The following is a 27,345-nucleotide window of genomic DNA, read 5'->3' as shown; positions in this document are numbered from 1 at the left end:
GTTGAGAGCGAAAGGCAGTGGCCAGTGACCAGCATCTGGTAGGTAGAACTGGTTATTCGGGGTTAACCTGTTGGGCCGGGGAATTGTTCTACTGGCTTGTTGGTTAGTGAATGTGTTTAATTAGTCCGGTCTCTGCTAGTTCGGAATAGAACCAGTAGCCTCAGTTGTCGAAGACTGTTTGTTCAGGCAGGCGTAGTTGGCTGTAGTTGTTGTTAGCCATTAGTGTAGCCTGCAGTTAGGGAGGCTGCTCTTCTTGCCCCAACAGGAGCAGAGAGGTGCGACAATCAAGGTGACCAGCAAGTTGGGAGTGAGTATTACTCTGTGTCTGTTTTGTCATCGCCCCCGTATACCGGTCGGGGGTTTGCTCACGGACGTGAGGAACACCCCCTCACCACACAACGTGCGAGAGTGCGAGTGTGTGAGAACTGGGTAGCTGAGGCCTGCTGGCCAGTGATGACCTTCCGCCCAGCCGGTGAAGATCGCTGCTACCCCTGACGTGCCCCGTACTCCGGACGGAGGTCGATACGCACGTCTCAACCGGTTCGTTCCTTCTTTCTAGGTTCTGCATCACCCACTGCAAGGTGGTGTTCACGCTGGTGATTGGTCCGGAAGGCGGAGTCCCCTGACGCTTCTGGGTATCGTCTGTGACGGGAGTTGCACAGGTGGGTGGAGTGACGACACCTGCACGGCAGCAGGCACTACATCATCGTCTAGGCCTGTTACAATAGCATGGGGGTGAAGTTAATTTGGGGAACAGTGATGTGAGTATAGTGAAGGTGCGGGCCCTAGGAGTGGAAACTGTAGGAGATGGAGTTTAATGTGATGTGGATAGAGCTGAGCCAGGGTGACAGGGAGAAGATTGAGGGATCTGGGTCTGCATCAAGTGCACTGCCCACTGCCAGACTGGTCTCAATGCGATTGGAATCCTGTGCATGTGTACAAATCAAGAAGCAGGAGAAGCTCTAGGGAGTGCATCGTCTGCAGCCCTTAGAGATTGGCCTGACGTAATAGTATGGGAGTGGCTTCTGGTTGGAAACACTCTCTCTGCTAATTGCAGTCCAGACTGTTGGTCCCAGTATGAGAAAACACCTCACCCTGGGGCTGTCTGTTCGGCTGTGATTAGCAGAGAGTGCTACCAATGGGAATTCACTTCCCTGCCAGTGGTGCATTTCCTGCCAAGCACGTCAGACACATGCATAGGGGTGGCACCAGTTGGGGGCAACATGACAGGCTGCCTCCCCCACAGATATATTCATCTTAACTGCCTGCACTGCTGCAGTGATCAGCAGGGTGCAGGCATGTAAAGTACAGGGTCTGGGAAGCTGGCAGCTGCTGTTGCTTTGTCTTCCAGTGCCAGCTCCTCCATGATATCACATGTGCTGCACCGCAATTAACAATAAAAACTTTATTGCAGTGCTATAATTTTTATTTTTGTTTGTTCATTGTGGTGCAGCGTGTGTGACATCCTGGTGTCAACCTAAAAGCAGGGGAGCTACTGTACAAAGAGGAGCAGCAGCCAGAGATGGTTAGTGACTGGGGCTGCAGACATGCTGAGGGGCTGGGGCTACATACACGTGGGGTGGGGGCAATAATGTTATGCCTATTGGCAGAGTCGACCCTAACCAATATGATGCCCTAGACAAGATTTTGGCCGGTGCCCCCTTGCACAGATGCTAGTTCCGCCTCTGACCCTGTACCCCTTTCCCAGCACCATCACCCCTCACCTATAGCAGTCCCCATTTTGGTGCTCCTACCCCCTATATTTTAAATAGGACCAGAGTGCACATTCGGTATGCAGGCAAAATAGGGCGTCTTCTTGCTGGGAAGGAGCATGGCCACATAATAATATCCCCAGTTGAAATTACGCCACCGAGTACTGCAACTTTATTCACATTATATTATGCAATAGTGTCTCTTATTCATGTTACATCACACAGTAGTACAATGTTACTCCTCACAGAAGTGCCCTTTCTATACGTTATGCCACAAAGTACTGTAGTACCCCTTATACACATAATGCCGCACTTTAGTAATGCACTTCATATGCAAATAGAGCCGCAGTCACACACAGAATATAGGCATGCTGCATATCATTCTAATCAGCAGACGCTGCTTGTGCCCTAGGCATTTGCCTAGTTTACCTATGCCTAGGGCCGTCTCTGCCTATTGCTGTCCTGTCCCTCAAATCCGCCACTGTCCCCTGTCAGTCCACTCCTCACAGCCTGTACTCAACGGGGTGGTGGTAGGCATTACTGAAGCTCCAAGGTAGAATCCACCACTGGTGCTAACAATATTTTCAAATATGATATAAAATTAAGTGGGTAAAGTTAAGTGGCTAAAAAACAGCTACTGTCTATGTGTGATAAATGGGTGAGAGGAGTTTGAGTATTATAATTTAATGTATTTATTTTAGAAAGACAAGTTATACTATAAAAACAATATTAAATATTTTCCATGACTCTACTGAGTCCAGTTAGAAATGTAAAACAATAAGTATTACAAAATATAAAATAACAATTCTGGTGATTTTATATTGTGCAATACTGTACTAATAGTTTTACAGTCACTGAAAGTATATATTATTGTTTTTTTATCACAAATAAAGATCTGCTGTTTTATCACCTAAGTGCACCCACTTTATTTTACACTGCCCCCAAAGCCTCACACATACAAATGCTGCCCTCATAGCTCGCAGTCAGGTACCTCCTCAAGCAGATGCTCCAGCCTCCCAATTCTTGCACTTCTGAATGGGGAGCCCACCCACAGCTGTGGCCCACAATGCAGAGGAAGAGAAGCCAGCCGCAGAGCATGCTGGGAGCGGGAAAGAGGGAGGTCTTTGGATTTCTGAAAGCTGATTTACTGAAGGCCCAATCAAATTACCCAGGCTGCATATCTCTCTGCACCCTAACTCCCATAGCAGTCACATTGCCCTCTGAGTCTCCCTCTCTCCAAATCTTTCTGTTTCCCACACCTGTATAGCAGTCACAGTGCCCCCTGAACCACCCCTTTATCCATATCAATGTCTCTCCATAGCAATCACATTGCCACCTGAGACCCCTCTTTTTAAATCATTCTGTCAACAAATACTGTCTACAGTAGCTATATTGCACTTAAGCCCCCCTCTCAAAAACTTTCTGGCATGCACAATACCTATCTCATTGCCTCCTTACTCAACAAGCTTTTACCTTTATGCTCTGTCCTATGGCAAGCTCTTGTTGCTGCTCCACACTCCATCCGGCATCCTCAGGAGCAAACAAAGGATTTGTGGAGGGGGGTTTCCAAATGTTTGATTTTAGAGCGATTGTCACCAGCCCATAAAGGATGCATAATTAGCATGCAATTGGTCTGCCCCAACAAAGTGTAATACAGTATTTCAGACATATGCAGGCCCAGTGATCACGGTAAGCCATTTACCAGATTCTCTCTCTGGTGCGATGATTGAGCACTCAAATCCACAGATACACACTTGGTAGGAAAATCTGCTGCCACTACGCATGTGCAGCAGCTCCATTCTGCTCATTATAGTGCATGTAGTGGCCACTGGCCTGGCTGTGAGGAAGGGGAGTTTCTAAGCAACTAGAAAACCTCTCTGCATTTGCCTATGTTCCTCTGCAGTTGCTCAGATCCACAGGCAGGAAGTGAACACACTTCCTGTTTTGATCTGAGGCTGAGCACTGAGGGTATGGCTTCTGGGGGCCAGCGTTTGAGCTACTGTTCGCTGACATCTCCTTGGATTAAGCAGCAATCTGAGGATCATAATACAGAGAGGAAGGGGCAAAGGAAGAATCTGACACTGCCGGAAGGAGCACCCACAGTCCAGTTCCTGATATTGAAATTGAAGATGTCACTGTTGAAGTACACCAGGATGAGGATATGGGTGTTGCTGGCACTGAGGAGGAAGTTGACGATGAGGATTCTGATGGTGATGTGGTTTGTTTAAGTCAGGCACCGGGGGAGACACCTGTTGTCCTTGGGACAAAGATTGTAATGCCTGGTCAAACTACCAAAAAAGCCACCTCTTCGCTGTGGAATTACTTCTCCACAAATCGGGACAACAGGTGTCAAGCCATCTGTTGCCTCTGCCACGCCACCAACTCCCTCAATGTCAACTTCCTCCTCAGTCAGGAACGTCCGTAGTCCTGCAGGCCATGTCACTATCAAGACTGAGGAGTCCTCTCCTAACCGGGATTCCTCCGTAGGATCCTTGAGTGTTACGCCTGGTGTTGCTGCTGTTGTTGCTGCTGGGAGTCGATCGTCATCCCAGAGGGGAAGTCGGAAGACCACTTGTACTACTTCCAGTATGCAATTGACTGTCCAATAGTCCTATGTGAGGAAGATTAAATATGACAGCAGTCATCCTTTTGCAAAGCGGATAACTGAGGCCTTGACAGCTATGTTGGTGTTAGACGTGCGTCCGGTATTCACCATTAGTTCAGTGGGACTTAGAGAATTGATGGAGATAGTGTGTCCCCGGTATCAAATCCCATCTAGGTTCCACTTCTCTAGGCAGGCGATACCGAAAATGTACACAGACGTCAGTAAAAGAGTCACCAGTGTCCTACAAAATGCAGTTATATCCAGTGTCCACTTAACCACGGACATATCGACAAGTGGAACAGGGCAGACTAAGGACTATATGACTGTAACAGCCCACTGGGTAGATGTATGGCCTCCCGCAGCAACAACAGCAGTGGCACCAGTAGCAGCATCTCGCAAATGCCAACTCGTTCCTAGGCAGGCTACGCTATGTATCACAGGAACATCATCGCAGAATGGCTTACCCCAATTGGACTCTCCTGGGGATTTGTTATATCGGACAATGCCACCAATATTGTGCGTGCATTACATCTGGGCAAATTCCAGCATGTCCCATGTTTTGCACATACAATTAATTTGATGGTGCAGAATTTTTTTAAAAATGACAGAGGCGTGCAGGAGATGCTGTCGGTGACCCTAAAAAATGCGGGCCACTTTCGGCATTCTGCCACTGCATGCCGAAGACTGGAGCACCAGCAAACACTCCTGAACCTGCCCCGCCATCAACTGAAGCAAGAGGTGGTAATGAGGTGGAATTCAAGACTCTATATGCTTCAGAGAAAGGAGAAGAGGATGTGAATAGCTACAGGGAGTGTAGATGTTGGAGATAGAGTCCGTATATCAACATCCTTTGGTCGTCTGTTTAATACCCTTGAACATCAGTCAATGGTTCTGTACTTAGCAGCCGGCTGGAGACCAGAAATAATGAGACAACACACAGGAGATATGTAGAAGCTCAGCAAGTCATTTCTGATCTGACTCGTTGCTCTAGGAGCCTTTATTTATACACAAATGAACAAAGGAATAAAGGTATGGCAGTGCATTAGCCAATCAAAGTACACTGTGTGCAAAGATATGGCAGTGTGTTAGCCAAAGTACACCGTGTGCAAAGATAAACAATGATTTAATGAAACCAATTATAGCATTGCTGTATGTATATTCTTATCAGTATTTGCTCATTAATTTAATGAGAAGGCCTTTTCCTTATCGCCATCTGGACATTAATCTTGAAAGCCTTCTATTGTCACCTGGACATTCCAAAACATACTCCTTTAATGTTCTCATACGCAATTAAAGTTTTATCTTAGCCTGGTAGTTAACTAAATGTCCTTGTGACTGCAGCTGAAGAAATAATATTGCCCTTAACAAAATAGTTTCTCACAGAAATATCTATGTAATTCATTTAAGGACATTAAATATATTAGCTGGCTATGTTCATTGATTATTGCAATTTGCAATGAACATTCTAATCAATACCAAATTATGAAACATAGAATCACATAACTGCTTATTGGGTTGAAACTTATTATATGGCATTATGTGTGCTTTTAGTTATTAAATACAAAGCTTACAACAATTATAAAGATGATTTTATATTTAAAACTGTTAAAATTTCTTTAACATACTTCAAGGACATTTTTCTGGGCGTCTTGCCAATATCTGGGAATCTTGCCAAAAAACTCCTATAATCTGCAGGTGTGAATTCTTTTAGGCTTATTAGCCTAACGAGCTAAAAGGGAGTTGCTGCCCTTGTAGATTATTATTTTAACAAGCTACTAACATCTTATCATATAATAAGTTTTGTTTATGCAGTACAAAAATTCACTTAATAAACTCTTAAAGGGGTAGGTAAGATTAATAACCCATATTTGCATCTGAGCTGATCCTTGACCATTATCAATATGTTGGAGTGCATATTTCTTATACAGGTTGCTATGGCTAAGGGTCTCATGCATATATCAGATAAATGTCAGCATTACCTATAAACCTATAAAAAATAGCTTGAAATACATCTAGAATGGCTGTCATTATACAAAATGGCTGATAGCTGATTTAGCATAATGCTGTCTCTTTCATAGGTAAGTATGTGTCAGTGTGCAAGCATGTTTATTAAACTTATACTATGGGGACTAGAGGTTGTTGCTGTTGGGGAGACTTGCTGGGACTTGTAGTCCCTCCTGTAAAAGACAATATTAGTTCTAACTTTTACACTTTTAACACTGAATTGCTATCAACTTGCCACTCACTGCACAGGGTTCAAGTGGGTAGTTTCAGGCTTTAGCCCTGGCCTTGGGTATCTAGAAGGTGGGACCCATTTGTGTGGGAATCCCCAATCTTCCATGGAACCCTAGTCAGGACTGACTAGTTAGGTGGAGTTAATGTTACTGCCAGGGGACCAATATTAGAGTATCCCCTAGCTGTGGAATTACCTACCTAGCTAGTGGTGCCCGGTACTGATTTAAAAATTATGGGGGGACCCCTACATCTTTTTCCCCCATATTTTTAGAACCAGGATCAGTCCAAGAGCACCTTTGCTGGTTTTTCCCTGGTTATGATTTGGGTGAGACGAACCCCAGGTAATTTGTTTAAAAAAAAAAACCTGTTTCCTAACCTTACCCGACAGAGACGTGCACAGATCTCACTGGTCTGTTCTTGGTTCTGTAACTCATACCTTGTAAAGAATTTCACATTACAAGGTGTGAGTTTACATAGGAAAAAACTTGCATGTGCATGCATAATTTAGTAGCTTCAAACTCACAAATTCGTAGGCTATTACATTTGGCAAGTTGTGAGACAAACTCGCACTTTCAAATGTGCAAGAAAGTGCAAGTTTGTCCTGCAGGAAAAATTCAGACACTATTCGATATACCCCACAGCATGACTTAAATCTAAAATGTAATTATTGCAACAATAAAAGTTTTGATGGGTTGCCCATAAATCAATGAATATTTTAAGATACTAAGTACAATTAAACTAAGTTTAAAATAAAAGATCTAATGAATAAAATAAAATATAATAAACTTTACTTATAAACGCAGGGCCGGATTAAGCCTTCGGGAAGTCCAGGGCACTTAAGACAGAGGGGCCCTCTCCCTTATGTCAGCACCTGTCAGAATACTGATATTGGAATCCCAGTATAATAACCAATAGCACAGGGTGCCTACATAAAACAATCAATATACTGTACATTGCAAATGTGCGGCACTCCTGGCAGCTGAACATAGTGGCTTTACAATGGCATAAGTATATATACTATATATTAGAGATGCGCGGGTTCGGTTCTCAGAGAACCGAACCCTACCGAACTTCACATCTCGAGCCCAGATCCAAGTCACCTGACTCGAAAACCTGAACGCGGCAAAACGTCATCATCCCGCTGTCGGATTCTCGCGGGATTCCATATAAGGAGCCGCCTGTAGCTGCCATTTTCACTCCAGTCTCGGAGAGTGTATAGAGAGGACAGGGCCGAAACTAGGATTTTCGGCACCCGGGGCAAGGCTGCAATTTGCCCCCCCCCAACGCACCACACACACATTATCACACTAAATGACCATATATTTAGAAAAAAGTGGATACTATTAGACTATATTGCAACCCTGTGTGCCCCAGATGCCCTAAGCATCTGTCATATGGCACACAGCAGCGTGTTCCCCACATGTCCACTGTGTGCCCCAGATGTGCTTAACTTCTGTCACATGGCCTCCCTAACAGCGTCTTCCACTACATGCCCCGTTTGTCCCCATACATTGCACGACGTAACTGCACTGCATCATTACACTACATCACTATACTACATCACAAATATCCCCCTATATGCCACAATGCACTACACTACATACCCCTATACACTGTAATACATTACTACACTATAACCCCTTATACGCTGCACTACATTACTACACTACATGTTCCTATACACTGGACTACATACCATATCTACTACACTACATAACAACACTACAGCCCCCATTCCCTACAATAACATTACAACATCTTACTAACTCCACATAAGCTTACCTTGAGTAAGGTGTGTCTTTAATTCTTAGCTCCTCTGTGCTACTATGGAGATCCATAGTTTAAATTAGGGCAGCATGGAGTGGGCTCGGTGGATGAAGAGGGGCGGGCCACCTGGTTCACATCAGCGCAGCACACGGGTGGCTGGTCCTGGAGCAGGGACCAGCCGCCATATAATAAAGGTCACTTGCAGAGGAGGCAGGGCGTAGCAGAGATTGCAGGGCGGGAGGCAGGGCGTAGCAGAGATTGCACTGACACTCTGCTGGCCACCTCCTCTTCTCTGGCCGGGCCGCCTGCTAGTGACTTCAGCAGGCTGCCAGAGAGCTGAGACATCACAGCAGTGCCTGAACCTTGGACTGGTGGTGAGTGACAGCCACGGCTGTGAGAGGCAGACTCGGGAGGCACGGCTTCACCAGTGCTCCAAGGAGAAGCCGGCATCTGTGTCACAGCTCCATCGCGGGTCCGCCTCTCACAGCCGCGAGCTCCAAGTTATGTATACCGCTGCTGCTTCTGGGTCTGCCACCTGTTCTCTCTCTCTCTCTGCGCCCCCCAGAATGCTGCGCCCAGGTCACGTGCCCCCCTAGCCCCCCGCTAGTTACGGCCCTGGAGAGGACGTGTCCTCAGTGTTCAGTGTCTGTGTGGTGCCGGGAAAGTGGGGTGGCAAGTGTTGTGCTGCTCAGTCCAGTCCAGTGTAGTCACACGGTGTATTGTGCTGCATCAGTCCAGCCAGTCACAATGTTTGTATTCACTGCTGCCATATATCCAGTCTAGCTGTATAAAGTGGTGCTGTGTTGTGGAGACCAGTCCAGTGTAGTCAGTGTATTGTGCTGCATCAGTTCAGCTCCAGCCAGTCACAGTGTTGGTGTTCTCTGCTGCAATATATCCAGTGTAGCTGTATAAAGTGGTGCTGTGTTGTGCAGACCAGTCCAGTGTAGTCAGTGTATTGTGCTGCATCAGTCCAGCCAGTCACAGTGTTGGTGTTCTCTGCTGCCATATATCCAGTGCAGCTGTATAAAGTGGTGCTGTGTTGTGCAGACCAGTGGTAGTGTCCTGTCTCATCAGTCATTCCAGTGACAATATACGCTGCTGCTATATGTCCACTGCTGCAGTATAATAATTATAACAACAACCTGTTGTGCTGCATCAGACCAGTGGTAGTGTCCTGTCTCATCAGTCATTCCAGTGACGATATATGCTGCTGCTATATGTCCACTGCTGCAGTATAATAATTATAACAACAACAACCTGTTGTGCTGCATCAAACAAGTGGTAGTGTCCTGTCCATCAGTCATTCCAGTCATTCCTGTGCCGCATATTGTCTCATATAACTCCAAAAAAATTATGGAGAACAAACATTTTGAGGATAAAATAGGGAAAGATCAAGAAGAACCACTTCCTCCTAGTGCTGAAGCTGCTGCCACTAGCCATGACATAGATGATGAAATGCCATCAACGTCGTCTGCCAAGGCCGATGCCCGATTGATAGTAGAGGGTTTGTAAAATCCAAAAAGCAAAAGTTCAGTAAACAGAACCAAAAAAAGAAATTTAAATCGTCTGAAGAGAAACGTAAACTTGCCAATATGCCATTTACGACATGGAGTGGCAAGGAACGGCTGAGGCCCTGGCCTATGCTCATGGCTAGTGGTTCAGCTTCACATGACGATGGAAGCCCTCATCCTCCCGCTAGAAAAATTAAAAGAGTTAAGATGGAAAGAGCACAGAAAAGAACTGTGCGCTCTGAGATGGTATCACAAATCCACAAGGAGTGTCACAAACCAGAGGTGGCGTTCGCCGTGCTTACCCCTGCGTGTCTGCTGGTCGGTGTTGCGGCCTCTGCCTTCGGTGGGCCACGGGCTCCGGCGTCTGGCTGGCGCGGCTCCCGGCGGTTCTCCGGGGAATGGGCGCCGCCATGACACCCGGCTTCACGTGGATGGGGAGCGGGTGACGTCATCTGACTGCTCCACCAGTCCAGCGGTGGCGGGGAATTCAAAGTCTGACGCCGGAAGGAGCCTCAGTGCCTGAGTATCGTCTTACCCAGACGTAGATGCCAGCGCTCTCGTTCCCAGCAAGGATCTCTGCAATTGTACTCCAGTGTCTCCGGCATTTCCAGTCTGTCAGTTCGCTGCACCAGTTCCAGTGTACTCAGCGGCCGGTATATCTCTCCGCGGTCCAGCCACCAGTACTCCTAGGAATCAGCGTGGCTGCGGGCCTTCCACCATTTGCACGCCCCCTGCAAGTGCTGGAAGGAGCACCCACACTCCAGTATCTGATATTGAAATTGAAGATGTCACTATTGAAGTACACCAGGATGAGGATATGGGTGTTGCAGGCACTGAGGAGGAAGTTGACGATGAGGATTCTGATGGTGATGTGGTTTGTTTAAGTCAGGCACCGGGGGAGACACCTGTTGTCCTTGGGACGAAGAAGCCTATTGTGATGCCTGGGCAAACAACCAAAAAAGCCACCTCTTCGGTGTGGAATTATTTCTCCACAAATCCGGACAACAGGTGTCAAGCCATCTGTTGCCTCTGCCACACCACCAACTCCCTCAACGTCAACTTCCTCCTCAGTCAGGAACGTCCGTAGTCCTGCAGGCCATGTCACTGTCAAGACTGAGGAGTCCTCTCCTAACCGGTATTCCTCCGTAGGATCCTTGAGTGATCATTGAGTGGTACGCCTGCTGTTGCTGCCGCTGCTGTTGTCAATCGTCATCCCAGAGGGGAAGTCAAAGACCACGTGTACTACTTCCAGTAAGCATTTGACTGTCCAACAGTCCTTTGTGAGGAAGATGAAATATGACAGCAGTCATCCTTTTGCAAAGCGGATAACTGAGGCCTTGACAGCTATGTTGGTGTTAGACGTGCGTCCAGTATCCACCATTAGTTCAGTGGGACTTAGAGAATTGAGGGAGATAGTGTGTCCCCGGTATCAAATTCCATCTAGGTTCCACTTCTCTAGGCAGGCGATACCAAGAATGTACACAGATGTCAGAAAAAGAGTCACCAGTGTGCTACAAAATGCGGTTATATCCAGTGTCCACTTAACCACGGACATATCAACAAGTGGAACAGGGCATACTAAGGACTATATGACTGTAACAGCCCACTGGGTAGATGTATGGCCTCCCGCAGCAACAACAGCAGTGGCACCAGTACCAGCATCTCGCAAACGCCAACTCGTTCCTAGGCCGGCTACGCTATGTATCACCGCTCTCCATAAGAGGCACATCGCTGACAACCTCTTACGGAAACTGAGGAACATCATCGCAGAATGGCTTAATCCAATTGTACTCTCCTGGGGATTTGTGATATCGGACAACGCCACCAATATTTTGCACGCATTACATCTGGGCAAATTCCAGCATGTCCCATGTTTTGCACATACAATTAATTTGATGGTGCAGAATTTTTTGAAAAATGACAGGGGTGTGCAGGAGATACTGTTGTTGGCCCAAAAAATTGCGGCCCACTTTCGGCATTCTGCCACTGTGTGCCAAAGACTGGAGCACCAGCAAACACTCCTGATCCTGCCCCACCATCATCTGAAGCAAGAGGTGGTAACGAGGTGGAATTCAACCCTCTATATGCTTCAGAGGATGGAGGAGCTGCAAAAGGACATTCAAGCCTGTACATCCACCTACGATATAGGCAAAGAAGGGGTAATGCACCTGACTCAAGCGCAGTGGAGAATGATTACCGTCTTGTGCAAGGTTCTCCAACCCTTCGAACTTGCCACACGTGAAGTCAGTTCAGACACTGCCAGCTTGAGTCAGGTCATTCCCCTCATCAGGCTTTTGCAGAAGCAGCTGGATAAATTGAAGGAGGAGCTAAGATGGTGCGATTCCGCAAAGTATGTGGGACTTGTGGATGGAGACCTTAATTCGCTTTGCCAGGATTCAAGGGTGGTCAATCTGTTGAAATCAGAGCACTACATTTTGGCCACCGTGCTCGATCCTAGGTTTAAAGCCTACGTTGTATCTCTCTTTCCAGCAGACACAAGTGTGCAGAGATGCAAAGACCTGCTGGTTAGTAAATTGTTAACTTAAGCGGAACGTGACCCGTCAACAGCTCCTCCTTCAATTTCTCCCACCACTGGGGCTGCAAGGAAAAGGATAACATTTCCTAGCCCACCCGTTGGCAGTGATGCAGGGCAGTCAGGAGCAAAAGCTGACATCTGGTCCGGACTGAAGGACCTGCCAATGATTACTGCTATGTCTACTGTCACTGCATATGATTCTGTCAACATTGAAAGAATGGTGGAGGATTATATGAGTGACCGCATCCAAGTAGGCATGTCAGACAGTGTGTATGTATACTGGCAGGAAAAAGAGGAAATTTGGAGGCCCTTGCACAAACTGGCTTTATTTTACCTAAGTTGCCCCCCCTCCAGTGTGTACTCCGAAAGAGTGTTTAGTGCAGCCGGTAACCTTGTCAGCGATTGGCGTAGGAGGTTACTTCCACTAAATATGGAGAAGATGATGTGCATGTCCTGTTTATACAACATAAAGGTGGGTGGGAGGGCCCAAGGACAATTCCATCTTGCACCTCTTTTTCTTCTTTGCATCATGTGCTGTTTGGGGACTAGTATTTGAATAGTGCCATCCTGTCTGTAACTGCAGTGCCACTCCTAGATGGGCCAGGTGTTTGTGCTGCACACTTGTGTCGCTTAGCTTAGTCATACAGCCACCTCGGTGCAACTTTTAGGCCTAAAAACAATATTGTGAGGTGTGAGGTGTTCAGAATAGACTGGAAATGAGTGGAAATGAACGTTATTGAGGTTAGTAATACCGTAGGAGCAAAATTACCCCAAAATTCTGTGATTTTAGCTGTTTTATGAAAGGGTGGTTTCATAAAACCAAGCCAAAACCAAAACACGAAAGTGGAATTAGAAGCAAAACCAAAACACAAAAAGTGCCCGCCGCACATCTCTACTATATATATATATATATATATATATATATACAGGTTGAGTATCCCTTATCCAAAATGCTTGGGACCGGAAGTATTTTGGATATCGGATTTTTCCGTATTTTGGAATAATTGCATACCATAATGAGGTATCATGGCGATGGGACCTAAGTCTAAGCACAGAATGCATTTATGTTACATATATACCTTATACACACAGCCTGAAGGTAATTTTAGCCAATATTTTAATAACTTTGTGCATTAAACAAAGTGTGTGCACATTCACACAATTCATTTATGTTTCATATACACCTTATACACACAGCCTGAAGGTCATTTAATACAATATTTTTAATAGCTTTGTGTATTAAACAAAGTTTGTGTACATTGTGCCATCAGAAAACAAAGATTTCACAATTTTGCTCTCGCTCAAAAAATTCCGTATTTTGGAATATTCCGTATTTCGGAATATTTGGATATGGGATACTCAACCTGTATATGAGCAACAGAAGTATAGCTCCACATGTGAGTGTGAGGAAACAATATACACAGTCAAGTACTGAAAACTACAAACAATCCCTTGTCTATAGGGCATCAGCTGACCCCTAGATATTCAGCGTGGGTAAGACGCTGTTTAAATGTACTCCTTGATGAAGTCTGACTCACAAAACGCATTGGGTGTACCTCATTGACTCTCCACACTAAGATAAGCTAACTCTCTTATACAAAAAGTTTTTAAAGTTTTTTTAGCTTCTAAAAAATATTTTTTTTACCTTTTACTATTTTTTATTACTTAAATCATTTTTATTTTAAATGTTTCGATGGCTTATGTGTTTATGTGCAAATTTTAAAGGATCCCTACATGTCTCTTAGAAATGAACTTGTTGTAAAAAAATTTGAATAGATACTATCCCCTCTTTTTTTACTATACCGTAGAAATATATATGTTGATCTACCAACCTGTTGTGATATCGTTAAGTCCCGAGAGTGCAGCCTGAACCAGTGCTGTTTCATATATAATATATATATATATATATATATATATATATAGTAGTGATGAGCGGGTTCGGTTCCTCGGAATCCGAACCCCCCCGAACTTCACCCATTTTACACGGGTCCTAGGCAGACTCGGATCCTCCCGCCTTGCTCGGATAACCCGAGCGCCCGAACGTCATCATCTCGCTGTCTTATTCTCGCGAGATTCGTATTCTATATAAGGAGCCGCGCGTCACCGCCATTTTCACTCGTGCATTGGAGATGATAGGGAGAGGACGTGTCCAGCGTTCTCTCAGTTGTGTTCAGTGTGCTGCAAATATCTTGTGTGCTGCAAATATCTGTGCTCAGTGTGCTTGCAAATATCTGTGCTCAGTGTGCTGAAGTGAAAATATCTACGTTCTCTGCCTGAAAAACGCTCCAAATCTGTGCTGCATTGTAGTATAAGGTAGGAGGACAGTGCAGAATTTTGCTGACCAGTGACCACCAGTATTATATCAGTGCGGTACAGTAATCCACTGCTCTACCTACCTCTGTGTCGTCAAGTATACTATCCATCCATACCTGTGGTGCATTTCAGTTTTGCGCAGTAAATATATTGTAGGAAAACAGTGCATCATTTTGCTGACCACCAGTATATAATATATAGCAGTACGGTACAGTAGTCCACTGCTCTTCCTACCTCTGTGTCGTCAAGTATACTATCCATCCATACCTGTGGTGCATTTAAGTTTTGCGCAGTATATATATAGTAGGAGGAAAGTGCATAATTTTGCTGACCACCAGTATATAATATATAGCAGTACGGTACAGTAGTCCACTGCTCTACATACCTCTGTGTCGTCAAGTATACTATCCATCCATACCTGTGGTGCATTTAAGTTTTGCGCAGTATATATATAGAGGGAGGAAAGTGCATAATTTTGCTGACCACCAGCATATAATAAATAGCAGTATGGTACAGTAGTCCACTGCTCTACCTACCTCTGTGTCGTCAAGTATACTATCCATCCATACCTGTGATGCATTTAAGTTTTGCACAGTATATATAGTAGGAGGATAGTGTATAATTTTACTGACCACCAGTATATAATATATAGCAGTACGGTACAGTAGTACACTGCTCTACCTACCTCTGTGTCGTCAAGTATACTATCCATCCATACCTGTGGTGCATTTAAGTTTTGCGCAGTTTATATATAGTAGGTAGACAGTGCATAATTTTGCTGACCACTAGTATATAATATATAGCAGTACGGTACAGTAGTCCATTGCTCTACCTACCTCTCTGTTGTCAAGTATACTATCCATCCATACCTGTGGTGCATTTAAGTTTTGCGCAGTATATATAAAGTAGGAGGACAGTGCATCATTTTGCTGACCACCAGTATATAATATATAGCAGTACGGTACAGTAGTCCACTGCTCTACCTACCTCTGTGTCGTCAAGTATACTATCCATCCATACCTGTGGTGCATTTAAGTTTTGTGCAGTATATATATATAGTAGGAGGATAGTGCATCATTTTGCTGACCACCAGTATATAATATATAGCAGTACGGTACAGTAGTCCGCTGCTCTACCTACCTCTGTGTCGTCAAGTATAATATCCATCCATACCTGTGGTGCATTTCAGTTTTGCGCAGTATATATATAGTAGGAGGACAGTGCATAATATTGCTGACCACCAGTATATAATATATAGCAGTAAGGTACAGTAGTCCGCTGCTCTACCTACCTTTGTGTCGTCAAGTATACTATCCATCCATACCTGTGGTGTATTTAAGTTTTGCGCAGTATATATATAGTAGGAGGATAGTGCATAATTTTGCTGACCACCAGTATATAATATATAGCAGTACGGTACAGTAGTACACTGCTCTACCTACCTCTGTGTCGTCAAGTATACTATCCATCCATACCTGTGGTGCATTTAAGTTTTGCGCAGTATATATATAGTAGGAGGAAAGTGCATAATTTTGCTGACCACCAGCATATAATATATAGCAGTATGGTACAGTAGTCCACTGCTCTACCTACCTCTGTGTCGTCAAGTATACTATCCATCCATACCTGTGATGCATTTAAGTTTTGCACAGTATATATAGTAGGAGGATAGTGTATAATTTTGCTGACCACCAGTATATAATATATAGCAGTACGGTACAGTAGTCCACTGCTCTACCTACCTCTCTGTTGTCAAGTATACTATCCATCCATACCTGTGGTGCATTTAAGTTTTGCACAGTATATATAAAGTAGTAGGACAGTGCATCATTTTGCTGACCACCAGCATATAATATATAGCAGTACGGTACAGTAGTCCACTGCTCTACCTACCTCTGTGTCGTCAAGTATACTATCCATCCATACCTGTGGTGCATTTAAGTTTTGCGCAGTATATATATAGTAGGAGGATAGTGCATCATTTTGTTGACCACCAGTATATAATATATAGCAGTACGGTACAGTAGTCCGCTGCTCTACCTACCTCTGTGTCGTCAAGTATACTATCCATCTATACCTGTGGTGCATTTAAGTTTTGCGCAGTATATATATAGTAGGAGGACATTGCATAATATTGCTGACCACCAGTATATAATATATAGCAGTACGGTACAGTAGTCCACTGCTCTACCTACCTCTGTGTCGTCAAGTATACTATCCATCCATACCTGTGGTGCATTTAAGTTTTGCGCAGTATATATAAAGTAGGAGGACAGTGCATCATTTTGCTGACCACCAGTATATAATATATAGCAGTACGGTACAGTAGTCCACTGCTCTACCTACCTCTGTGTCGTCAAGTAAACTATCCATCCATACCTGTGGTGCATTTAAGTTTTGCGCAGTTTATATATAGTAGGAAGACAGTGCATAATTTTGCTGACCACCAGTATATAATATATAGCAGTACGGTACAGTAGTCCACTGCTCTACCTACCTCTGTGTCGTCAAGTATACTATCCATCCATACCTATGGTGCATTTAAGTTTTGCGCAGTATATATATAGTAGGAGGACAGTGCATAATATTGCTGACCACCAGTATATAATATATAGCAGTAAGGTACAGTAGTCCGCTGCTCTACCTACCTCTGTGTCGTCAAGTATACTATCCATCCATACCTGTGGTGCATTTAAGTTTTGCGCAGTATATATATAGTAGGAGGATAGTGCATAATTTTGCTGACCACCAGTATATAATATATAGCAGTACGGTACAGTAGTCCACTGCTCTACCTACCTCTGTGTCGTCAAGTATACTATCCATCCATACCTGTGGTGCATTTAAGTTTTGCGCAGTATATATATAGTAGGAGGACAGTGCATAATTTGGTGACCACCTGTATATAATATATAGCTTTACGGTACAGTAGTCCACTGCTCTACCTACCTCTGTGTCGTCAAGTATACTATCCATCCATACCTGTGGTGCATTTAAGTTTTGCGCAGTATATATAGTAGGAGGACAGTGCATAATTTTGCTGACCACCAGTATATAATATATAGCAGTACGGTACAGTAGTCCACTGCTCTACCTACCTCTGTGTCGTCAAGTAAACTATCCATCCATACCTGTGGTGCATTTAAATTTTGCGCAGTATATATATAGTAGGAAGACAGTGCATAATATTGCTGACCACCAGTATATAATATATAGCAGTGCGGTACAGTAGTCCACTGCTCTACCTACCTCTGTGTCGTCAAGTATACTATCCATCCATACCTGTGGTGCATTTAAGTTTTGCGCAGTATATATATAGTAGGAGGATAGTGCATAATTTTGCTGACCACCAGTATATAATATATAGCAGTAAGGTACAGTAGTACACTGCTCTACCTACCTCTGTGTCGTCAAGTATACTATCCATCCATACCTGTGGTGCATTTCAGTTTTGCGCAGTATATATATAGTAGGAGGACAGTGCATAATTTGGTGACCACCAGTATATAATATATAGCTTTACGGTACAGTAGTCCACTGCTCTACCTACCTCTGTGTCGTCAAGTATACTATCCATCCATACCTGTGGTGCATTTAAGTTTTGCGCAGTTTATATATAGTAGGAAGACAGTACATAATTTTGCTGACCACCAGTATATAATATATAGCAGTACAGTACAGTAGTCCACTGCTCTACCTACCTCTGTGTCGTCAAGTATACTATCCATCCATACCTGTGGTGCATTTAAGTTTTGCGCAGTTTATATATAGTAGGAAGACAGTGCTTAATTTTGCTGACCACCAGTATATAATATATAGCAGTACGGTACAGTAGTCCACTGGTCTACCTACCTCTTTGTCATCAAGTATACTATCCATCCATACCTGTGGTGCATTTAAGTTTTGCGCAGTATATATATACAGTAGGAGGAAAGTGCATAATTTTGCTGACAACCAGTATATAATATATAGCAGTACGGTACAGTAGTCCACTGCTCTACCTACCTCTCTGTTGTCAAGTATACTATCCATCCATACCTGTGGTGCATTTAAGTTTTGCGCAGTATATATATAGTAGGAGGACAGTGCATCATTTTGCTGACCACCAGTATATAATATATAGCAGTACGGTACAGTAGTACACTGCTCTATCTACCTCTGTGTCGTCAAGTATACTATCCATCCATACCTGTGGTGCATTTAAGTTTTGCGCAGTATATATATACAGTAGGAGGACAGTGCATAATATTGCTGACCACCAGTATATAATATATAGCAGTAAGGTACAGTAGTCCGCTGCTCTACCTACCTCTGTGTCGTCAAGTATACTATCCATCCATACCTGTGGTGCATTTAAGTTTTGCGCAGTATATATATAGTAGGAGGATAGTGCATAATTTTGCTGACCACCAGTATATAATATATAGCAGTACGGTACAGTAGTCCACTGCTCTACCTACCTCTGTGTCGACAAGTATACTATCCATCCATACCTGTGGTGCATTTAAGTTTTGCGCAGTATATATATAGTAGGAGGACAGTGCATAATTTGGTGACCACCTGTATATAATATATAGCTTTACGGTACAGTAGTCCACTGCTCTACCTACCTCTGTGTCGTCAAGTATACTATCCATCCATACCTGTGGTGCATTTAAGTTTTGCGCAGTTTATATATAGTAGGAGGACAGTGCATAATTTTACTGACCACCAGTATATAATATATAGCAGTACGGTACAGTAGTCCACTGCTCTACCTACCTCTGTGTCGTCAAGTATACTAACCATCCATACCTGTGGTGCATTTAAGTTTTGCGCAGTATATATATTGTAGGACGACAGTGCATAATTTTGCTGACCACCAGTATATAATATATAGCAGTACGGTACAGTAGTCCACTGCTCTACCTACCTCTGTGTCGTCAAGTAAACTATCCATCCATACCTGTGGTGCATTTAAATTTTGCGCAGTATATATATAGTAGGAAGACAGTGCATAATATTGCTGACCACCAGTATATAATATATAGCAGTGCGGTACAGTAGTCCACTGCTCTACCTACCTCTGTGTCGTCAAGTATACTATCCATCCATACCTGTGGTGCATTTAAGTTTTGCGCAGTATATATATAGTAGGAGGATAGTGCATAATTTTGCTGACCACCAGTATATAATATATAGCAGTAAGGTACAGTAGTACACTGCTCTACCTACCTCTGTGTCGTCAAGTATACTATCCATCCATGAAATTGCAGAGTCAGGTGCGCCAGATGGACAATTTTGGCTGAAAAAATGGGGATATGATTATAATAACACTCAGGCTAGTTGATTTTAAATAACAATTATGTTTTTTATTTAAACTAAAAATTACATCTGTATATACACAAACTGAGATCTTGCACAGTTGTGTCTGGATTGTTGTTAGTAGGTAGGGGAAGGGGATTGTGATATTGGGGGATGAGGACACTTCAGGTTGGTGGCGTCCCACCTCTGTAGTGTCTATGGTTTGTTTGAAATGTTCAGAGCCTATGGTCAGTGCTGGTATGTAAGTCCGTCTGGTAGAGAATGAAAAACAAAACAAAAAGCAAAAACAATAGATAGGGGTACCCCCGGAGGGTCGGTGCGGCAAGGGATCTTATTGGTGGCTAATCGTTAGGTAGTGAGGGCTCTGGACATACCGTCCGCCCCTGTGCTCTGACAGTTCACTGTGTCGCTTTTCTAAGCGCACAGTGACTGTCTATGCGAATGGGGAAGCGGTCACCGTCTTGGAGAGGAGAGAAGACAACTGCTTCTAGCCCTGATGGGCTGTCTGCTGTGCCTTCTCCTCTCCTACAGAGTCCCTTACCTTATCTTCGTAGCCCCGTCTTGTATCCTCTTGCCGTCGGCCTGCTCCGTTCTCCTGCAGCGTCGCCGTTCTCCTCTCACTTCCGGGTTTGTTCAGGTCACGTGTTCAGGTCACGTGACCGCGGCGTTCTCCTTCTGTGGGGCGGCTGTTCAGGGAATCCCTGACGAAGGCCGCAACGGGCCGATACGCGTTGGAAACACACCACCAGACTGTTTGCAGAATACTTCAGCTATTTACTTCAACTTTAACAGAGCCTAAAGAGAGAGAGGAACAAGGACAGACGAAGAAGAACAGCCGCCCCACAGAAGGAGAACGCCGCGGTCACGTGACCTGAACACGTGACCTGAACAAACCCGGAAGTGAGAGGAGAACGGCGACGCTGCAGGAGAACGGAGCAGGCCGACGGCAAGAGGATACAAGACGGGGCTACGAAGATAAGGTAAGGGACTCTGTAGGAGAGGAGAAGGCACAGCAGACAGCCCATCAGGGCTAGAAGCAGTTGTCTTCTCTCCTCTCCAAGACGGTGACCGCTTCCCCATTCGCATAGACAGTCACTGTGCGCTTAGAAAAGCGACACAGTGAACTGTCAGAGCACAGGGGCGGACGGTATGTCCAGAGCCCTCACTACCTAACGATTAGCCACCAATAAGATCCCTTGCCGCACCGACCCTCCGGGGGTACCCCTATCTTTTGTTTTTGCTTTTTGTTTTGTTTTTCATTCTCTACCAGACGGACTTACATACCAGCACTGACCATAGGCTCTGAACATTTCAAACAAACCATAGACACTACAGAGGTGGGACGCCACCAACCTGAAGTGTCCTCATCCCCCAATATCACAATCCCCTTCCCCTACCTACTAACAACAATCCAGACACAACTGTGCAAGATCTCAGTTTGTGTATATACAGATGTAATTTTTAGTTTAAATAAAAAACATAATTGTTATTTAAAATCAACTAGCCTGAGTGTTATTATAATCATATCCCCATTTTTTCAGCCAAAATTGTCCATCTGGCGCACCTGACTCTGCAATTTCCTATATCTAGATTGAAGTTAGAGGTACTTCAAAAAAGAGGTTGCAGCCTGAGGACAATTTAAGATACTCTTATATACGAGCGCTGGACATCCTTCCTTCTAATACTATCCATCCATACCTGTGGTGCATTTCAGTTTTGCGCAGTATATATATAGTAGGAGGACAGTGCATAATTTGGTGACCACCAGTATATAATATATAGCTTTACGGTACAGTAGTCCACTGCTCTACCTACCTCTGTGTCGTCAAGTATACTATCCATCCATACCTGTGGTGCATTTAAGTTTTGCGCAGTTTATATATAGTAGGAAGACAGTACATAATTTTGCTGACCACCAGTATATAATATATAGCAGTACAGTACAGTAGTCCACTGCTCTACCTACCTCTGTGTCGTCAAGTATACTATCCATCCATACCTGTGGTGCATTTAAGTTTTGCGCAGTTTATATATAGTAGGAAGACAGTGCATAATTTTGCTGACCACCAGTATATAATATATAGCAGTACGGTACAGTAGTCCACTGGTCTACCTACCTCTTTGTCATCAAGTATACTATCCATCCATACCTGTGGTGCATTTAAGTTTTGCGCAGTATATATATACAGTAGGAGGAAAGTGCATAATTTTGCTGACAACCAGTATATAATATATAGCAGTACGGTACAGTAGTCCACTGCTCTACCTACCTCTCTGTTGTCAAGTATACTATCCATCCATACCTGTGGTGCATTTAAGTTTTGCGCAGTATATATATAGTAGGAGGACAGTGCATCATTTTGCTGACCACCAGTATATAATATATAGCAGTACGGTACAGTAGTACACTGCTCTATCTACCTCTGTGTCGTCAAGTATACTATCCATCCATACCTGTGGTGCATTTAAGTTTTGCGCAGTATATATATACAGTAGGAGGACAGTGCATAATATTGCTGACCACCAGTATATAATATATAGCAGTAAGGTACAGTAGTCCGCTGCTCTACCTACCTCTGTGTCGTCAAGTATACTATCCATCCATACCTGTGGTGCATTTAAGTTTTGCGCAGTATATATATAGTAGTAGGATAGTGCATAATTTTGCTGACCACCAGTATATAATATATAGCAGTACGGTACAGTAGTACACTGCTCTACCTACCTCTGTGTCGTCAAGTATACTATCCATCCATACCTGTGGTGCATTTAAGTTTTGCGCAGTATATATATAGTAGGAGGACAGTGCATAATTTGGTGACCACCTGTATATAATATATAGCTTTACGGTACAGTAGTCCACTGCTCTACCTACCTCTGTGTCGTCAAGTATACTATCCATCCATACCTGTGGTGCATTTAAGTTTTGCGCAGTTTATATATAGTAGGAAGACAGTGCATAATTTTGCTGACCACCAGTATATAATATATAGCAGTACGGTACAGTAGTCCACTGGTCTACCTACCTCTTTGTCATCAAGTATACTATCCATCCATACCTGTGGTGCATTTAAGTTTTGCGCAGTATATAAATACAGTAGGAGGAAAGTGCATAATTTTGCTGACAACCAGTATATAATATATAGCAGTACGGTACAGTAGTCCACTGCTCTACCTACCTCTCTGTTGTCAAGTATACTATCCATCCATACCTGTGGTGCATTTAAGTTTTGCGCAGTATATATATAGTAGGAGGACAGTGCATCATTTTGCTGACCACCAGTATATAATATATATCAGTACGGTACAGTAGTACACTGCTCTACCTACCTCTGTGTCGTCAAGTATACTATCCATCCATACCTGTGGTGCATTTAAGTTTTGCGCAGTATATATATACAGTAGGAGGACAGTGCATAATATTGCTGACCACCAGTATATAATATATAGCAGTAAGGTACAGTAGTCCGCTGCTCTACCTACCTCTGTGTCGTCAAGTATACTATCCATCCATACCTGTGGTGCATTTAAGTTTTGCGCAGTATATATATAGTAGTAGGATAGTGCATAATTTTGCTGACCACCAGTATATAATATATAGCAGTACGGTACAGTAGTACACTGCTCTACCTACCTCTGTGTCGTCAAGTATACTATCCATCCATACCTGTGGTGCATTTAAGTTTTGCGCAGTATATATATAGTAGGAGGACAGTGCATAATTTGGTGACCACCTGTATATAATATATAGCTTTACGGTACAGTAGTCCACTGCTCTACCTACCTCTGTGTCGTCAAGTATACTATCCATCCATACCTGTGGTGCATTTAAGTTTTGCGCAGTATATATAGTAGGAGGACAGTGCATAATTTTACTAACCACCAGTATATAATATATAGCAGTACGGTACAGTAGTCCACTGCTCTACCTACCTCTGTGTCGTCAAGTATACTAACCATCCATACCTGTGGTGCATTTAAGTTTTGCGCAGTATATATATAGTAGGACGACAGTGCATAATTTTGCTGACCACCAGTATATAATATATAGCAGTACGGTACAGTAGTCCACTGCTCTACCTACCTGTGTGTCGTCAAGTAAACTATCCATCCATACCTGTGGTGCATTTAAGTTTTGCGCAGTATATATATAGTAAGAGGATAGTGCATAATTTGGTGACCACCAGTATATAATATATAGCTTTACGGTACAGTAGTCCACTGCTCTACCTACCTCTGTGTCGTCAAGTATACTATCCATCCATACCTGTGGTGCATTTAAGTTTTGCGCAGTTTATATATAGTAGGAAGACAGTGCATAATTTTGCTGACCACCAGTATATAATATATAGCAGTACAGTACAGTATTCCACTGCTCTACCTACCTCTGTGTCGTCAAGTATACTATCCATCCATACCTGTGGTGCATTTAAGTTTTGCGCAGTTTATATATAGTAGGAAGACAGTGCATAATTTTGCTGACCACCAGTATATAATATATAGCAGTACGGTACAGTAGTCCACTGCTCTATCTACCTCTGTGTCATCAAGTATACTATCCATCCATACCTGTGGTGCATTTAAGTTTTGCGCAGTATATATATACAGTAGGAGGAAAGTGCATAATTTTGCTGACAACCAGTATATAATATATAGCAGTACGGTACAGTAGTCCACTGCTCTACCTACCTCTCTGTTGTCAAGTATACTATCCATCCATACCTGTGGTGCATTTAAGTTTTGCGCAGTATATATATAGTAGGAGGACAGTGCATCATTTTGCTGACCACCAGTATATAATATATAGCAGTACGGTACAGTAGTCCGCTGCTCTACCTACCTCTGTGTCGTCAAGTATACTATCCATCCATACCTGTGGTGCATTTAAGTTTTGCGCAGTATATATACAGTAGGAGGACAGTGCATAATATTGCTGACCACCAGTATATAATATATAGCAGTAAGGTACAGTAGTCCGCTGCTCTACCTACCTCTGTGTCGTCAAGTATACTATCCATCCATACCTGTGGTGCATTTAAGTTTTGCGCAGTATATATATAGTAGGAGGACAGTGCATAATTTGGTGACCACCAGTATATAATATATAGCTTTACGGTACAGTAGTCCACTGCTCTACCTACCTCTGTGTCGTCAAGTATACTATCCATCCATACCTGTGGTGCATTTAAGTTTTGCGCAGTATATATATAGTAGGAGGACAGTGCATAATTTTGTTGACCACCAGTATATAATATATAGCAGTACGGTACAGTAGGCCATTGCTATTGATATATTACTAGCATATAATTCCACACATTAAAAAATGGAGAACAAAAATGTGGAGGGTAAATTAGGGAAAGATCAAGATCCACTTCCACCTCATGCTGAAGCTGCTGCCACTAGTCATGGCCGATACAATGAAATGCCATCAACATCGTCTGCCAAGGCCGATGCCCAATGTCATAGTAGAGAGCATGTAAAATCCAAAAAACAAAAGTTCAGTAAAATGACCCAAAAATCTAAATTAAAAGCGTCTGAGGAGAAGCGTAAACTTACCAATATGCCATTTACGACACGGAGTGGCAAGGAACGGCTGAGTCCCTCTCCTATGTTCCTAATGACTAGTGGGTCAGCTTCACATGAGGATGGAAGCACTCATCCTCCCACTAGAAAAATGAAAAGACTTAAGCTGGCAAAAGCACAGCAAAGAACTGTGCGTTCTTCTAAATCACAAATCCCCAAGGAGAGTCCAATTGTGTCGGTTGCGATGCCTGACCTTCCCAACACTGGACGGGAAGAGGTGGCGCCTTCCACAATTTGCACGCCCCCTGCAAGTGCTGGAAGGAGCACCCGCAGTCCAGTTCCTGATAGTCAAATTGAAGATGTCACTGTTGAAGTACACCAGGATGAGGATGTGGGTGTTGCTAGCGCTGAGGAGGAAATTGACAAGGAGGATTCTGATGGTGAGGTGGTTTGTTTAAGTCAGGCACCCGGGGAGACACCTGTTGTCCGTGGGACAAATATGGCCATTGACATGCCTGGTCAAATTACAAAAAAAAATCACCTCGTCGGTGTGGAATTATTTTAACAGAAATGCGGACAACATTTGTCAAGCCGTGTGTTGCCTTTGTCAAGCTGTAATAAGTAGGGGTAAGGATGTTAACCACCTAGGAACATCCTCCCTTATACGTCACCTGGAGCGCATTCATCATAAGTCAGTGACAAGTTCAAAAACTTTGGGTGACAGCGGAAGCAGTCCACTGACCACTAAATCCCTTCTTCTTGTAACCAAGCTCCTGAAACCACACCACCAACTCCCTCAGTATCAATTTCCTCCTTAGACAGGAACGCCAATAGTCCTGCAGGCCATGTCACTGTCAAGTCTGACGAGTCCTCTCCTGCCTGGGAATCCTCCGATGCATCCTTGAGTGTAACGCCTACTGCTGCTGGCGCTGCTGTTGTTGCAGCTGGGAGTCGATTGTCATCCCAGAGGGGAAGTCGGAAGACCACTTGTACTACTTCCAGTAAGCAATTGACTGTCCAACAGTCCTTTGCGAGGAAGATGAAATATCACAGCAGTCATCCTGCTGCAAAGCGGATAACTCAGGCCTTGGCAGCCTGGGCGGTGTTAAACGTGTTTCCGGTATCCACCGTTAATTCACAGGGAACTAGAGTATTGCTTGAGGTACTGTATCCCCGGTACCAAATACCATCTAGGTTCCACTTCTCTAGGTAGGCGATACCGAGAATGTACACAGACGTCAGAAAAAGAGTCACCAATGTCCTAAAAAATGCAGTTGTACCCAATGTCCACTTAACCACGGACATGTGGACAAGTGGAGCAGGGCAGACTCAGGACTATATGACTGTGACAGCCCACTGGGTAGATGTATTGCCTCCCGCAGCAAGACAAGCAGTGGCGGCACCAGTAGCAGCATCTCGCAAATGCCATCTCGTTCCTAGGCAGGCTACGCTTTGTATCACCGCTTTTCAGAAGAGGCACACAGCTGACAACCTCTTACGGAAACTGAGGAACATCATCGCAGAATGACTTACCCCAATTGGACTCTCCTGGGGATTTGTGACATCGGACAACGCCACCAATATTGTGCGTGCATTACATGTGGGCAAATTCCAGCACATCCCATGTTTTGCACATACATTGAATTTGGTGGTGCAGAATTATTTAAAAAACGACAGGGGCGTGCAAGAGATGCTGTCGGTGGCCCGAAGAATTGCGGGCCACTTTTGGCATTCAGCCACCGCGTGCCGAAGACTGGAGCACCAGCAAACACTCCTGAACCTGCCCCGACATTATCTGAAGCAAGAGGTGGTAACGAGGTGGAATTCAACCCTCTATAT

The sequence above is a fragment of the Pseudophryne corroboree genome, chromosome 4, assembly GCF_028390025.1.
Source record: "Pseudophryne corroboree isolate aPseCor3 chromosome 4, aPseCor3.hap2, whole genome shotgun sequence".
NCBI classification, from domain to species: domain Eukaryota; kingdom Metazoa; phylum Chordata; class Amphibia; order Anura; family Myobatrachidae; genus Pseudophryne; species Pseudophryne corroboree.
This window is presented reverse-complemented; position numbering follows the sequence as displayed.